A 15308-nucleotide genomic window follows, 5' to 3' on the forward strand; every position below is an offset into this window, starting at 1 on the left:
ATTTGATGGCATTGGCTTTGTATAGGATAATGGTATTTCCAAAAGTAATGGGATATATTGATGTTGCAACGGTGAATTTCTTTGACCGACTTGGTTACCAAACCAACCCTATTCTTGCAATTTTAGCTGAGACCATTAGAACTTTAAATCATTATCATTGAAATAGAGAAGGTCATTTTCCTAGATGTGCTCAGTTGTTAACCATTTGGATGAAAAGTCATATAGAAAATAATGGTGGTTAATTTCACAAGTCCTATTTCACTACAAGCACTCCTATTAAGGAATTCTATGAGAATGAATGGCCTACACAAAAATCCAAGGAAGCATGGATCTTATTTAAACACAAGCTCACTGGCCAAGATATGATATGAAAAGCTCTTTGGATGCCTTATGAACCAGTGTTGTATAATTGTGAAGATAAGCTTTGGGTTCCTCTCTTAGGCCTTTGGGTGCAGTGAGTTGTTCTCCCACCATGGTACAAAGACAATATGGCTATGAACAATTTATCCCAACTAGTTCTAGACTTAATAAAATGGAGTTCTTATGTGTTGACATCTATCCCTCCATAAAGATAGCCAAAGCCTTGCAAGGTTAGAATTAGCCATAATGGGAAGATAAAAGGAGATGCTCAAATTAGGTTACCCTCGAGTACTTTGGTGGCACATTAGGTGAGGTAAAGACATTAAAATCCTTGAAGAAACAACTCCAAAGGACCAAATAAAATCATCACCTCTTGATCCCCTATTGGTAGTGGAAACTATTAAATGAAAGCCCAGATTGAAAAGATGAATTGAAGCTTGAAAACAAAAGGCTAAAAACGGAGTTAGAGGGAAGAATAGACCAAAGGATTCAAGCACCCAAACAAGAAAGGGATGAATGAAAAAATCTTTTTTCTGATCTCAACATCACATAGTCATCCAACAATCATGACTTAGCCCAACTTTTGAAAGAAAATGGACAATTGCAAGTAAAGATGCAAGAAAAAGATGAAGCACTCACTGAAACATAAAAGCACATCCAAATGCCTAATGGGGTAGTGGTTAAAATTGGAACACAAATGGGTGTTGTGAATGAAGAATATGAACAAGCCAATGAAGCATATGTGAGAAAACAAAACCAATTGGAGTGCATGCTTGATAAATCACTATGGCTACCTATAAAGCCAAGGACATGGCAGAAAAAGTTAAAAAATGGAAGACAAAAATACCATCAGTGGAAACACATGGCCAAAAGCTGCTAGCTTTCCTTAGTAAAGTGCAAGGCCAATATCAACAAATTAGGGATTTCTTTCCACAACAAGTTTTAGACTTTTCATGGATGTAATATTGGATTTGGTTAAAAATAACTTTCAATTCAATAAATATTTTCTTTGTTAACAATTGTTATGTGCATTCATACATCCATGCATTCATACATAAATATCTTTCCAAAGTGCATGATAATAAGTCATCCTAATTTCTTTAAAAATTATGGTACATCAACGTTCAAGGATAGCTTAATCTTCAAACAATCTGAGGTATTACAACACTAGATATTATGCAAGGATCATGGAAGAAGAAAATGCGCTTCGCTTCCAAAAGCTAGAAAAGTCACAAGAATAATTGAAAGAGCAGTTGGAAACTATTACTGAATTGTTGAAAAATATGAGCAAGGGGAAGAAGGTGGAAGAGGTGTTGATACAAAATGAGGTTGATCCATTATATCCCCTTGGTTTTGGCTGATGTTCAGCACAAGCAACTCAAAGGACCTAGCACCAAATGCCATTCACTACAAAATATCGCTATGTGAAGACTGACATGCCAACAACTGTTGTTCATGCTCCCTTTACCAATGCTCTTGACATCAAGATACCTGATCCTACACAAGTTTCAAATCTTGATGATCCCAATGAGTAAGAAAAATTGAAGATTGGCCCTGTTGAAATTAAAGAAAACTTGGAAACCCAAAAGATGGACATTATTGAAGAAAGGCTTAGAGCTATTGAAGGATCTGATTTTTATGGGTCAATGGATGCTACTAGGCTTTACCTAGTCCCTAATGTGGTGATTCCACCAAAATTTAAAGTGCCTAAGTTTAAAAAGTATGATAGGACCAAATGCTCTATTACACATGTTAAGATGTATTGTCGCAAAAATACTACATATGCTCATAATTAAAATTTGCTTATCCATCTTTTTCAAGATAGTCTTACTAGTTTAGCAGCTAGGTGGTATGTGTAATAGGATATATCTCTTGTCTGTGGATGGAGAGAACTTGCAAGGACTTTCGTTGCATAATATAAGCATATTATAGACATGGCACCGGATCATATGTCTTTCTAAAGCATAGAGAGAAAGGCAAGTGAGAATTTCAAAGAATATGCTCAAAGGTGGAATGATATAGCTGCCCAAATTCATCCCCTATTGATTGAAAAAAAAACCATAGTTCTATTTGTCAATACTCTTAAGGCTCCCTAATATGAGAGAATGATTGGTAATGCCACCAAGAATTTTACTAATATGGTAATCTTTGGGGAATCATTGAAAATGCTATTCAGAATAGGAAGCTAGAAAGGGGTGAAACGTCTTGTGCAAAGAAAGGAATTGTACCTAAAAAGAAAGAGGCCGATCCTCACATTGTATTTCATGAAGGGCCATAATTCAAAGGGTACCCTCGATATCCTCTATACCCTACATACCAAGGCCCTTACCATTCCACCCATAACATTTCACCAAAATAGCTATCCTTACCACATTGCACCATATACTTAACAACCTAGTTTCCACACATAACCCCCATGTGTGGCCCTCCCCTTTTTCCTATCATCCAACCAAATGCATAAGCCAGAAATTCAAGTGCACTCAAGCTACCTAATAAAAGATCTAGATTGATCCAATCCTTATGACCTATACTAAACTATTCCCTTAATTAGTAGAAGGATGCCTTATAATACTTCACCATATGACACCATTAAAGCCCTCTACCCTAAATGGTATGAAGCTACTGCCATATGTGACTATCATGCTGGAAACATAGGTCACTCAACTAAAAATTGCCTTACTCTGAAATACAAGGTGCAACATCTCATTGACCAGGGTGTGTTAAAATTAGATACCTTTGGGGCACCAAACACCAGCGGGAATCCCTTACCAACTCATGTTGGAACCACTAATGCTATAAATGATGGTAAAACTTACCACATTAAGAGAAGTGCCGATGATGTCAAAACTCCATTGGAACAAGTTTTTGAAGCTTTGGTTAAGGTAGACATAATTTGTCCAATACCTCTAAGTAAAAACTATTACGACAAGATCGATTTGAACCAGTCTTGCAAATATCATAAAGGGGCTTTGGGGCATTCTATCCAACATTGTGATGATTTTCACCAAAAACTACAAAAGATGATGGATGCCTCTCAAATCAAGTTTTATGAGGAAATTGAAAAAGATATGGTGAATGTAGTAGGGGAAGATGGACCTTATAAGGCTTAGGTCAAACCTCTCACAATCTATTGCAAGCCAATTCAAAATCAAGAGAAACTTACTCTCCAAAGCCAATTTTGACAATCAAGGTCCCAAGTCTTTTTCCATATCAAAATAACAAAGCAGTTCCATGGAAATACAATTGTAAGGTGGTAACTTAAGAATTGGATGACAATCAAACTACAACTAACTCTACAAATATAACTAAAGTAGGAGGCATGACTAGAAGTGGATGATGCTATTCACCCAAAATGGTGGATAAGGCTAGAAAAAAAAAGCTAAAGAGGTTAAAAAAGGTTACGAAAATAACTCTATTTAAATTCCTGATAGGGGATACCAAAAACCAATCACTGAGAAAGAGGCATGCAAATTCTTAAAATTAATCAAGCATAATGAATATAGTGTGGTGGAACAATTGAACAAGATGCCTGTAAAGATCTCACTTCTTGCATTACTTATTTCCTTAGAATCCCACAAAAATGCTTTGTTGAAAGTGCTAAACCAGGCTTATGTCTCTCACAACATATCTATGGAAAAAGTTGACAACATTGCTAGAAATTTGGTGGTCTCTAATTACATAAGCTTCAATGAAGATGAAATACCCCATAAGGATGAAGAAGCATAAAGGCTCTTCACATCACTACAAAATGCAACAGTCAAACCATTGCCAAGATCCTAATTGATAATGGCTCTTCAATAAATGTCATGCCTACTAGTACTTTGGTCAAGTTCCAAATCGACAAATTTTATACGAAAGCTAGCCACATAATAGTAAGGGCTTTTGATAGTTCACAAAAGAAAGTGATAGGAGACATTAAGATACCATTTTCAATTGGTCTTTGTAACTTTAATATCAAATTCCAAGTGATAGATATCTTTCCAACCTATAGCTGCCTAGTAGAAAGATCATGGATTCACATGGCAGTTGTTGTTCCTTCCTCTTTGTACCAAAAAGTCAAATTCATTATTGATGGATATTTGGTTTGTATTTTTGGGAAGAAATTTGCTTGTAACACACTCCATATCCACTCCATATGTCGATACAGCCAATAAAGCATTGGAATGTTCATTCAGATCCTTTGAAATAATCAATGCAATATATGTAGGGGAAGGATCTAAACTTTATGCCCCCCAACTATCTACAAGCACTAGCATGATGATCAAACAAATGATTGAAAAGGGTTGGCGTATTAGGAAGGGATTAGGAAAGAATTTGTAAGTGGTAAGACAACTTCCATTTATACTAGATAACAAGGATAGAAGTGGTCTAGGATACAAGCCAATAAGGACAGACAAAATGAAAATAGCAAATAAAAAAAAAGATAAAAGAATAACTGATCTTAAGGGAAGTGAACCTGAAGATGAAAAGTTAGTCATTCTTTACCTTTATGATACCTTTCATTCTGGATTATGCATGTATCCTAAGTCCTATCATGTTGCTGATGGGGAGATGGCATAGAATCTAGGGAAGATCTTTTTTGAATTTTCTATTATGATGGTGGATGATAAAGCTATTGAAGATTAAGAAGAAAAGCCATTTGTGCATCTTACCCTGTTAGGCAATGACGTGAAAAATAAAAGATGACAAAGTTACTTACTGTCTTTTTAACCTTTGAAAAAGTAATGTAGTAAGTCAAACACTAATTGCTTAAGCCCAAGCATTAAGGGTATCTTTAATGTATGGGCTAATTGACTCATTATTATTTCAATAAAATGATTTACATAATGCATTATCATTACATTTCCTCCTTCAATTCTTTCATCCTTTTGCACAAACACTTGGCGACATCTTTCCATTGCACCCATTTTTTAGGCTTCTAAATAGAATGTGAAGATAGTCATGACAGTGATTTAAGATTTGACTTTGAAAATTCTATTCATATTAATGAACTTGATAATGAAAAAGCTTCAGATGACTATAATTTACCTCCTGAATTAATGAGACTAATGGAATAAGAGAATAGACTAAATGAACCACATTAAGAAGCTCTAGAAATGGTTACTTTAGGGGAAAAAAAAGAAAAAGTTAAAATTGTCACAACCCTATCACCAAATGATAAGAAAAGGCCTATAAATCTACTTCATGAGTATATGGATGTGTTCGCATAGTCCTATGAAGATATGCCAGGTCTTAGCACTGATATAGTAAAACATAGGCTACCCGTGAAGTCTAAATACAAGCCAGTGTAATAAAAGCTAAGACACATAAAGCCTGAAATGCTACTAAAATTTGAGGAAAAGATTAAAAAGTAATATGATGTTGGTTTTCTTGAGGTAGCCAAATATCCTAAGTGGGTGGCTAACGTAGTCCAAATCCTTAAAAGAGATGGCAAGTTCAGAATGTGTGTGGACTATTGAGATCTAAATAAAGTAAGTAAACCCTAAAGATAATTTTTCCCTACCTCATATTGATACACTTACGGATAACACTACCAAGCACTGTATGTTCTCATTCATGGATGGTTTTTTAGGCTATGACCGGATTAAGATGGCCCCTGAAGATATGGAGAAAGCCACATTTATAATAATGTGGGGAACTTTCTGCTACAAAGTAAAGCCCTTTGGATTAAAAAAATGCTGGAGCCATATATCAAAGGGCAATGGTCACTCTCTTTTATGAAATCATGCAAAAAGAGATTGAAGTAGAAGTCAATGATATGACTGCCAAATCTCGCAAAGGAGAGGATCATGTTACCAATCTTAGAAAACTATTTAAAAGATTAAAAAAGTTCCAACTCGAGCTCAATCTAACCAAATGCATATTTAGGGTAAAATCTAGTAAATTGTTAGGATTCATAGTTAGTGAAAGAGTGATAGAGGTGGATCCAAATAAAGTACAAGCTACTCAGAATCTATCTCCTGCCCAAACACAAAAAGAAGTGAGAGGTTTTCTTGGGAGATTGAACCACATTGCTCATTTTTGCTCTCAACTTACCTTGAAATGTGATCCCATTTTCAAACTACTCCATAAAAACAATCCAAATGAATGGTATAAGGAATGTTAAATGGCTTTCTAAAAAGTCAATATTGGTACCACCAACCCTTGGGAAATCTTTGATATTGTATCTAATAGTGAATGAAAATTCCATTGGAAATGTATTGAGGCAATTTGATGAATCATGCAAGAAAGAACAAGCTATCTGCTATTTAAGTAAAAAATTCACTGATTATGAGTTAAAATACCCACTTTTGGAGAAAATTTGTTGTACCTAACCTAGATGACTCAAAGACTCAAACAGTATATATTATACCATAGAATATGGCTTATCACAAAATTAAATCCTCTTAAGTATTTTTTTGAGAAACCTTCACTATCTGGGAAATAAGCTAGATGGCAGGTTATGCTCTCAAAATATGACATTATTTATTTGACTTAGAAATTGATCAAAGAAAGTGCACTAGTTGAGTTTTTAGTAGACTAAGCTTTTAATGATTATGAACAAAAAAAGTTTGACTTCCCTGATGAAGACTTGATAACTGTTGAAGAAAAGGTATCCACAAAAAAGCCATGGAAAATGGTCTTTGATGGGGCTTTAAATGCTTTTAGACATAGGGTTATTTTGATATCTCTAAATGATCATTATTTCCCAATCACTGCTAGATTGAATTTCAGTTGCATTAATAATGTAGATGAATATGAAGCATGTGTAATGGGCCTACAGGCTGTAATTGAAAAGAAAATTGAAGTCCTTCAAGTGTATGGGGATTCAATCTTGGTGATTTATTAGTTGTGAGGAGAATGGGAAACAAGAGATGCCAAGCTAGTTCACTACCAAAAATTCATTTCTAAGTTGATCAAGCAATTTGAGAATATCCAATTTAAGCACTTGCCTGGAGAGAAAAATCAAATTGCTGATGCTTTGGTTACTCTGGCTACTATGATGAAAGTAAAAGAGAATTGTGAAATCCAACCCTTCATGCTGAAAGCAAAATACTTACTAGCACACTCTTCAAACATTGAAGAAGAAGTTGATAGGCAACCTTGGTATCATAACATCATACAATATTTTAAATGTCAACAGTATCAGGATCATGCAATAAAAAATGAAAAAAGAATCATTCAAAGAATGGCAATGGGGTTATTTTTTTATAGAGAAGCACTTTACAAAAGAAGTTGAAACCAAGTGCTCTTAATATGTGTGAATGCCATTAAAGCTAAAAGAATACTGGAAGAAGTACATGATGGAGTTTGTAGGGCCTATGCTAATGGTTATAAAATGGCTAAACAAATAATGACAGTGAGGTATTATTGATTATCGATGGAGAATGATTGCATTAGTTATGTAAAAAAGTGCCACAAATGTTAGATCTATGCAAACAAGACTAATGCTCTACCAACAAACCTACGTGTTCTGCACCACCATGGCCATTCTTAATATGGGGCATGGATGTGATTAGACCTATTAATCAAAAGGCTTCAAATGGGCATAGATTTCTTTTTGTGATGATAGATTATTTCACCAAGTGGGTGCAAACAGCTTTATATACAAGTGTCACAAAGGCAGTGGTGTGAAGTTCTTGAAAAAATAGATAATATGTTGATATGGGCTTCCAAAAAAGATTATCTCTAATAATGCTAAGAATTTGAATAGCAAAATGATGAAGAAAGTGTGTGCTTAATTCAAAATCAAGCATCATAATTTCATACCTTATCGACCAAAGATGAATGAGATAGCAGAAGCTGTTAATAAGAACATCAAAAGAATCCTAGAAAAACTGACTGATACTTACAAGGATTGGCATGATAAGTTACCTTTTGCCCGACATGCTTATAGAACCTCAGTGTGAACATCTACTGAAGCTATTCCATTCTGACTTTTTATGGTGTAAAAGTAGTACTACCAATTAAAGTAGAGATTCTTTCCTTAAGAATTCTAATTGAGATGGAATTAAGAGAAATAGAATGGATTAGGAATCGTTATTAGCAACTAAACAATGATTAAAGAGAAAAGAATGATAGCCTTGTGCCATGGTCAATTGTATCAGAAAAAGATGATGGAGCACATGACAAAAAGGTTCACCCTTGAAAATTTTGAGAAAAGGAATTGGTTTTGAAAAAGATCCTTCAAACTAACTTGACAATCAAGGAAAATGGACACCAAATTAGAAGGGGCCTTATATGGTGAAGAAAGCTTTTTCTAGTGGTGCATTAAATCTAATTGAAATGGCTAGGGATGAATTGCCATACCCAACTAATTCTGATGCTTTGAAGAAATATTTTGCTTAAAAAATAATAAAAAAAGATTAAAAAAAGAAAGACTCAAGGTGAAAACCCAAAAAGGATAGTTTGAGTCAAAAGAGGGGCATCTAAGATGAAAACCTAAAAAGGTGACTTAGATGTAAAGATGGAACAGCATCATGAAAGTCTCACCATAAAAGGGCAATGTCAGTTTGATAAAGCTTGACACGATCAAGAACATTGATGAAATAGGCTTTGAGAGAAGAACTTTGGATTATTTGCTCAGGATTGTTGGACCATTCATTATTTAGATATTTTTTGCCCATTTAGTTATTGATTGACCATTATCCTTTTTTCCTTAGATATTTTGATACCCATTCAATTATTGATTGATTTTTTCCTTTTGTTTACCAAATCCATTTCTTTCAATAAATATCCTTTTGACCTTTCACATTGCTTTATTCTCTCCATATTGATTGAGGAAATACACAATTGCATAGTATTCATTGTGATATTGCAATAATGATGCATAAATGAAAATTCATAAAAGATCTCTATATTGCTTTAGAAGAGAGAAAAAAGTAGTGAAGGTAATAAGAAAACTCGAAAGAATATTAATCTCCAATAATTCATAATAAAATCTTTAAGATCCCTATTTGTATTTAGATGATTAAGTGGATAAGATTATTTAATAGTGCATGAAGTCCATGAAGATCGTGCATGATGACCTATGTTGATAAGAAATCTTTGAATTTGGTTGATGAAGTGGGTGAAACCACTTAATAGTGCATGATGTCCATTGTGCATGATAACCCATGTTGATAAGAAATCTTTATACTGGGATAATGAAATGGATAAGATTACTTGGTAAGGTATGATAGCTCGTATTGAAAACCACAAGTGTTGAAGAGTTAAAGAAATAAAAAGCTAAATTAAGAGCTCTGAAAACCTTCTAATTTGCCATAATTGAAAAGATAAATGAATTGCATAGCATGCATTGCATTTTTCCACATGTGTTACATGCATCACATTGAGAACATTGTATTAATCCCATGCATCATGCATCTTTGAAGGGAAGAAATATTAAAGTTTGACTCTTAAAATTAAATTTGAAAATTATGGAGAATCTTTTCATTCATTACATGCATTCATTACATATGTTTGAAAAGCATAAAGGAAAAACTAGTAGGGAAATAATTTTGAGAAGAGAGATTGAAAGGTAATTAATGATGATTCATATGAGATATAAAAACTTAATTTAAGGTAAGAGTTTTTTAAGTTTCAATGCCTCTATCAAGGAGGACCTATTTCGAAGGTAAGAATGATCTTATTTTATTTTTCAAAAGTTCCAAAGCCTTAGTTGTGTGGGAGCATTTTATTTTTCAAAGTTTTAAAGCCTCAATTGTAGGGGAACATTTTATTTTTCTAAAAATCCAAAGCCTCAGTTGTGGAGGAGCACTTCATTTTCCAAAATTCCTAAGCCTTAGTTGTGGAGGAGTATTTTATTTTTCAAAAGTTTCAAAGCTTCAGTTGTGGAAGAGTCTATTTTCAAAAAAAAAAAAAAAAAAGAATGAGCCTTTGTAATTCTCTTTTTTTTTTTCACTTTCTTAACCTGAACAAAATAGATGTCTTTTGTCTTTGTACAATTCCTGCTTCATAGAAAGTGCATAAAGAGGGGCAATTGTAGATGCCCTATTTTGTCCAGGTAATTTTTCGAAAATAAAATGGGCCGTGATCATGTAATTAGGCCTTAATACAAAAATTTGGACCCAAATGATTAAAAGCCTGAATAACGATTGATTTTAATACATATGTTACGGTCTGTAAGTTGGTCCAAGCCCAAAAGTTCTCCTTAAGTCTTAAAGCAATTCTAGTTCTAGTGAAACAAGGTCCGATAAACAGGGGGGCCAAGCCTTGAGGCTATTAGAGAACCAAATCATGGGGAACTAGCATAGAACAATGGTACAAGTAGTGATCAAGACTCCAGAGGCTAAGGCACAATGTTTATGTTTGGCAAAATTGAGCCAGGTCTAGGTGCAGGCATTGGTGAGTGCTTGTATGAATTTACAAGCCCTAAAAATGACATTAGCTTAGCAAAAATATAAAGATGTGTCTGAACCCACCTATTGCCCAGTGTGGTGAGCATGGTGCATGGCCCAAGTGCAAGATACCCGTGCATGGTGTATAGCCTAGCATGTGCTGATAGTGTTTAAGGGAACTGCCCGTACAAAAGGCTATCATGTGCCAATGGTGGTTGAAGCATGTGCCAAGACCAAGGGCCAACATGTCTTGATGATGGTCAAAGCATGTGTATGTGTCATGGTCTGCAAGCTGGTCTAGGCCTAGGGATTCTCTCTAAGTCGAAGAGTAGTTCCAATTCTAGTGGGATAAGATTCGACAACCAAGAGGCCTAGGCTATAGGGAACTAGCCCAGAGCAATGGTATGGGCAGTGATCAAGACATCAAAGGCTCAGGCATAATGTTCATGTTTCACAAAATTGAGCCAAGCCAAGTGCAATGTGGAGACTCACGTTGAAACACTAAACTCCATGAAGTAGGAGCTCATGTGCAATGTGGTGGAGACCATGTGCAATGGCATGGAAGTCATAAATAAAAGGATAGAGGAGCTCACTAGCGAGCTCATTGCTTGCAAGATTACCATAGGGAATGGCATGTTTGCTGGAGCATCTATGTCCAGGATGGATGTCCCTAAGCCCAAAGAGTTCAAGGGGACTAGGGTGGCCAAGAAAATAGACAACTACCTATGAGGTATGGAGCAGTACTCCCAGGCCATGGGCATGCAAGATAAGGTGATAAAGGTAAGCACCGCTGCTATGTATCTTACTAATATAGCCTTATTATGGTGGAGGCACAGGTGTGATGATGTCAAGCGTAGGAGCACTAAGATTGGAACCTGGGCAGAGTTCCAAAAGGAGTTTAGGGACCAGTTTTACTCAAAGTATGCTAATGATGAGGCGTAGGCAAAGTTACACAGGCTGAGCCAGTAATGGGACATAAAGGAGTATGTCCAGAGATTCTTTGAACTGATGTACAAATCTTAGATCTAGGTGAGAAGGATGCCTTATTTACTTTCATGGATGCGCTGAAGCTGTGGGTGAAGCATGAGCTATAACAGAAGGGAGTTCATGACTTGGCTAAAGCCATGACTATTATTGAGTCCTTGATAGAGGTTAAACAAGTGGGCAGACCAGAATAGGTAGGACATGTAGTTCCAGGTTGGAAACTTGGTGCTGGTGAAGCTGTATCCCATTGTGTGCCACAGGGGGCTACACAAAGGCCTAGTCCGAAGGTATGAATGACCTTTTCGAGTAATTGAGAGGGTAGGCAAGGTTGCCTACAAGCTAAATATGCCACCCAAGCTGAAGGTACACCTGATGTTCTTTGTGAAAATGCTTAAACTATTCCATGAGGATGAAAGAGATTTAGGATAGACAGAGTCAAAGCGTGCGTCATTGGGAACAAGGGCCTCATATGAGAAGTAAGTCCACAGCATCATAGCTGACTGGAAGGTGAGACAGAAAAACTACCAACCAAGACAATAGTACTTGGTGCACTGAAAGAGACTCTTAAACAGTAAGGCAAGCTGGGAACCAATAGAGGACTTATGGCAGTTTGGGGACCAGATCAAATAGTACCATGCAGAGGATGTAACGAAGGTGTTGCACAATCAGGTGAGGGAGAATGTCATGCCTTGGGCGGGCTTGCCAGGCACATCAGGCGCACCAGCATGCACACCTGAGGTTGAGGCCCGCACACTAGGCGCACTGGCGGGAGTTAGCACGCAAAGCCTTTGAGGGAAGGCCAAAACACCCGCACAGCTTACACGCCAGCCCGTAAGGCTAAGGCCTAGCTTGCATGATGCCCGCACCATATCAATAGGGCCCAAGATGAGAGATACGTAAAGGGATCTTCTAGAAGATCACAAGATCAGCAAAAGCCTTCTGACAGATCTAGTTGACTCTTAGAATCAAGAGATAGAATCCTGATTAATTGTAATCTTTTGATCCTAGAGATTTACCATAAGTATAGCTAGGAGCCTCAACTATAAATAGAGGGTTGTTCCACCCTCATTTGTACATGATCATACACTTCTATTTCAGTGAATACAAAGCATACTTCAGCAAGCTATCTTGTTTCTTATTTCTCTCAAACTTGCACGTTCTACCTTTCCTTTTGTTCTAGTGCCCGGATGCTTGTGTTTTAGGCTGACTTAGGCTAGAGGAGGTGATTCCAAGCCTAAGGCCACATGGATTCTGAGTCTAAGGTCAAAGCTCATGAGGTGTCTATGGCAACAGCCCACACCAAAGGCCTACTTGCATCGATGGTGGTTGAAAGAAGTGCCCTACCAAGTGCCAGCATCTAGCAATAGTGTCTGAGGCAACATCTCACACTAAGGGGCTAGCATCTACTGATGGTGTCCAAGGCAAGAATGGGCTAGTATCTGTCAATGGTGTTGGATGTGATTGCCCACACCAACTAAGGGCTAGATGCTATCGATGGTGTTCAAGGTAATAACTTGCATAAAAGGCCTGCATGTGCCATTGGAATTCAAGGCAAATGCCCTCACCGAGGGCAAGCCCATCCCTATAACAAATACCAAGAGCATTCGGTTGTCATTTACTTGGATGCTCGAGGGAGGAATGTTATCACCCAACTGAATTGGTTGCAATAGCGAACACCATTCATCCCTAACCCCATAAGGGTAAGGTGTAAAAAAATAAAGTGAGAAGACTTCGGTAGGTGTAGGAGGAAAGGATGAATCATAGTGACAAAAGGCTGAATCTCAATAAATCATGGTAGCAAGGCCACTCTACCATTTAAAATATCCCATTGCATATGTAAGTCATTTACAAAGTATTCTACTCATCGTTTAGTGGGAATTGAGCTCCAAGAAGGCATACGTGGCTTGTCTACCATAAGGGGTTGCATGTACGACACATGCCCTTAAGGTCTATGGGCCCCTACTATAGGTCAACAATTAAATGATAGGTGAATGCATCACTTCTAGCCTAGATTTTGACTTAGAGGTGTTCAGTCATAATCCACAACATGGTGCCATTGGCTTTTTAACCAAGTGCGATGACCAATTGTGAGAATCTATGATTCTTTCCATACTAGGTTGAATTACTATTATGATGCTACCATCAGTAGGGTAAAACTAACATGTCTCACAATGGTCCAGCTGACATTCCCTAATAGTGCATGAACAATCCAACACTTAGCAAATTTTGGTTCATAATGATACGAAGAGCCAACATCGAAGGATAAAAAAGTAAAATCACTATGAATGCTTAGTTACCACAAGCCAGGTATCTCCGTGGTAACTTTTTTGACACCTCTAGCTTCAAATTTTAAAGGTCTAAAGCATCGACATGCTATGCTTTCATGGTTTGTATTCATACTAAAAATTAGAATCAAATGAGCTTTTACCCTTTTGTTCCTCACAAGATTTTATTCTCGTTAAGCTCATCTTAAGACACTTGCATTATTTTTAAATAGATGTCTTCTACTCAAATCGACTAATCAAGGCTGGCCTTACGTCCAAAAGAATAGGTCGTGCCCTACTCTGATTCATGGAAAAAGTAAAATAATGTTAAAAGTAGTGGTATTTCACTTTTGCCTAAGGCCTTTCACTTATCCTATGACTCTCAGGCATTTGATTATTTAAAAATTGTAAGCTTAAAAAGATTAAAATGTTGGGTCCATTTAACAACCCTGTCCTCGAATTACCACTGAAATCGAATTTTTCCTTCCACTTTCACACCATTTCTCGACAACCATCATTTCACGAAGTCAAACTAGAGTCAAGCTCAACAGGGTCTTATTTCCCCATTGATTCTGCCAAGCCCATTCTTTTGGCAATGGTTTTGCTAGATAGTAGATAGGGATAGTGGGAATCTCATTAATCCATTAATGTGCATCACTAATTAGATGACAAGGCATTTGGCTACCTTAAGAGAGTCATAGTTACTTCCGCCATTTACCCATGCTTGGTTGAATTTCTTCACTTTGACATTCAGAGCATTAGGCAAAAATCACATTCCGTGAGCATCAACAAGGACCATTACAATGCTTTGTTTTAATTAAACAATCAGATTCCCCTTGTCCATACTAGTTTTAAGTTGACTATTAATCACTCGGGGAAGACCTCAAGGGAGTTGTTCCCAATCCATCCCTAAGCTAGCTTGTGGTAGCTTGTTCTCACTGTGAAAGCAACTCAAGCAATGCACCGATAACTAATAGGTTTGAGATTGGGATCCTCATGCTAGCCTTTAAAGCTAATCCTTTTTCTTAAGGTTACAGATCTATTTTACGGACTTCCCTTACCTACATTATTCCTTTAACCAGAGGCTATTCACCTTGGATGTGGTTATAAGTATAACCGAACGTGGATGGCATTTGATCCTCTGAAATTTCGAGAGCCATCAAGGGTTTACTAGACATTACATGACGTGCGATGCATTTTGAGCAATTGGACCTTACCTCTAGCTAAACCATTTCTAGGATTGGTAGGCCATTAAATAAAAAAAATAACTCTTCTCGAGGCTTCCATCAACTTCTCCAGACTCTTTAACGTTGCTATCAACCTCTATGTTCTAGTTTAGGAATTTAACCTAATTTTATTTTGAAGCTCACACTGAACATGC

At 36.7% G+C, this 15308-nt stretch overlaps 1 pseudogene; it reads right to left on the reverse strand.

Moving 5' to 3' along the window:
* Nucleotides 1-13418: 13418 nt before the first annotated feature.
* Nucleotides 13419-15002, reverse strand: LOC149520099 (25S ribosomal RNA; annotated as a pseudogene).
* Between the last annotated feature and the right edge of the window lie 306 nt (nucleotides 15003-15308).

Source organism: Durio zibethinus, chromosome 2, assembly GCF_047325235.1.
Source record: "Durio zibethinus cultivar Kanyao isolate XHJ-2024 chromosome 2, ASM4732523v1, whole genome shotgun sequence".
NCBI classification, from domain to species: domain Eukaryota; kingdom Viridiplantae; phylum Streptophyta; class Magnoliopsida; order Malvales; family Malvaceae; genus Durio; species Durio zibethinus.